This window comes from Diabrotica virgifera, chromosome 7, assembly GCF_917563875.1.
Source record: "Diabrotica virgifera virgifera chromosome 7, PGI_DIABVI_V3a".
NCBI lineage: Eukaryota > Metazoa > Arthropoda > Insecta > Coleoptera > Chrysomelidae > Diabrotica > Diabrotica virgifera.
This window is the reverse complement of record NC_065449.1, coordinates 52,664,968-52,667,729: the sequence shown is the minus strand read 5'-3', so window position 1 is coordinate 52,667,729 and position 2,762 is coordinate 52,664,968. Positions and strand designations below refer to the sequence as shown.

At 30.2% G+C, this 2,762-nt stretch overlaps 1 long non-coding RNA gene across 1 annotated transcript; it reads right to left on the bottom strand.

Moving 5' to 3' along the window:
- Positions 1 to 794: 794 nt before the first annotated feature.
- LOC126888271 (uncharacterized) lies at positions 795 to 2,284 on the bottom strand. Its single transcript, XR_007699481.1, has 3 exons — positions 2,216 to 2,284; positions 1,920 to 2,157; positions 795 to 1,276 (listed from the first exon to the last, which is right to left on the bottom strand). It is a non-coding gene; the product is annotated as an uncharacterized LOC126888271 (long non-coding RNA).
- Positions 2,285 to 2,762: the final 478 nt, after the last annotated feature.

Here is a 2,762-nt window from a genome sequence, read left to right as displayed (position 1 = left end):
ATTGGGGAAAATGTTGAGGATGAATTTTTATAAAAACGACAGTATGAAGTACATGCACACACGGAAAGTAAAGTTAGTTGCTAAATCTTTCAAGTTACATTAATATCAATACAAATAAAGTGTGAAAAAGATATGTCAGTGTTTTTATTTAGTAAATATATTTCTTGATAATTTTTGGTCTTTGGATTTGTCTTCTTCGGGAATATGATAATAAGTATTAAAATATGATGAAAAGAAGATTAAAAACAATCTTAATATTATTTGTAAAATCTGTCAAAATAATTCATTTTCTTATCAATTTTACAGCCATAACACACTGACTAAGGTCCGGTTTCACCAACAACGAATAAATCAATGAATAGCTATTCGTCGAATAAAATTTATTAGACGTTTAAGTTTATAATTTGTTTCAATCTAATTTTGATAATTTAAAGTTTAACTCGCGAATTTACTTTCTTCTAAATATTTACAGCCAGATTAACTTGCCAATTTACTTAAAGAGTAAGTATTTTTTTGATAAATAAATAAAATAAGTCTTATTTGACGTTAGTAAAATGGAGAAATGTCAGTTTAATGGTCGAATAACTTTAATCATAGAATAAACTACTATTTGTCATTGGTGAAACCGGCCCTTCACAGTTGTCATGATTGATAACTATAGTCTTATGTTGTTGCTTTGCCTTACTTTTTTTTTAATTTTTGGTATTTTAATAAAAAATTTTGGTAAGAAATAAGTATTAAAATTAGTTTAATATTTAAATAAAATACAAATAAACCGTTAAACATATGTTTATTTCATTGAAATCATATAATAGAAGTATAACTTCTAAGGTGCGTACAAAATACAACACATTCCTTTTTTTGTTAAAACTGTGATATTTCACCCATCCATGATCCATGATAATATTCTAACTGAATATTACTTAGCATATTAAATATTAAACAATATTTCAATATACAGTAGTTGTTATTCCCATGTACACTTTCACTAAATTATGATCGTTCTTGATATGCTGTGATGGAAATCTATATTTGCCAAATTTTCTAATTTTAGTTTCAGCCGAGTATTCTCTTATTTAAGAAAATACATTTCTGTGTCTTGTTGTGCACTACTTGATGTGATACCACTTGAATGAGATGATTCTGGTTGACTTTCAAGTGGTAATGAAGATGTAGAGGGTCTACATCTACAATCCATTAAATCCATGGAATAAAACCAAAAAAAAACAGTGGTAAACATTTCTGAGATTTAATGCTCGTACTTGTAGTTTGCATACTAAAAGAAAACAAATAATATTTTATAGTTATCAAAAAATACAATAATACATTATAATTGTATAGGTCTGGATCCCGCGTATGAAAAAAAAGTTGATTAATAGCAAGCTGAAAATTTGTTAATAGCTTAAGGGTGTCTAGTCGAATAAACTTTGATATATGGGAACACTGAAACAGGGGCAGTTTTAATTGTGGAACAGGTTAAAAATTTGGAACGGTCACATCACGAAAACGGCACATTTATTTTGTCCGACAGAACAGACTTAAACTCTCCGAACAGAGATTAAACTCTCATGAAAAAATCAGACTGCTATTTATTACCTGTCATAATTCCTGTCATTTGACATATTCTACATGTTCCACTCATTAAAACGCCCATTTGGTGATAAATAGCAGTCTGATTTTTGCATGAGAGTTTAATCTCTGTTCGAAGAGTTTAAGTCTGTTCTGTCGGACAAAATAAATGTGCCGTTTTCGTGCTGAGACCGTTCCAAATTTTTAACCTGTTCCACAATTAAAACTGCCCCTGTTCCAGTGTTCACACATATCAATGTTTATTCAACTAGACACCCTTAAGCTATTAACAAATTTTCAGCTTGCTATTAATCAACTTTTTTTTCATACGCGGGATCCAGACCTAGTACCTGTGATATATTTTTTTATAAAGACACAATCCTTATTAGTCATATTTATCATATTGCTTCCAATTTTATAAATTACACAAAATCAAGGATTTACACACAAGATAGTACTACTGCATTTCTTCAGCATCTTCACCAGTCCTATTTGAAAATATGGTGAGAAGATTTTCTTTATCTCCTTTATAAAAGTAGCAGGAACCAGGAACATAAATGAGTAGTTTTACTCCGTTCTGCAGATTTCCTAAAAATATGGTGTCATTATACCCTAAATTTACAATTTTAGATATCTTAGTACTTACAATATCAATGATAACCATTCGGGTACTTAACACATTACCAAAATATTCCATTTCTATTTTTATACAAACAAAAATAAAACTTGACGTCTATCAAATGTCACTGTCACAAATACCACGTGGACTGACACTGACAGTTGACGGATCGGGTCCCTGTAATTAATCGTACCTGTGCGAAAGCCCTTTGCACCACTTTTCCCAAGATGGCGGCCGGGGGACAAGAGCGGCGACCCCAAAAACTTGAACTTAAGCTTCTACTGAACATTACTGAACTTCTACACATTAAAAAAATAAAATTGACTCCTCTAAGAAATGCAACCCTAAATGTAACATTTCAGTGGACTATAATATTATTTTGTTATGTTTTATTTTGTGTTCTGCAACAAACGATTGCATATAATATAATTAATTACATCGGGGTAGATTGGATCGTGTATTTCAATAATTGAGGGGTCCGGCAGTAAAAAATGGTAAGGGGCAGTAAAGAAGTTTTGAGTTTTGAAGGGTTGAATTTTGAAAAAAATATTCTTATATTGTTTATTAAAAAATA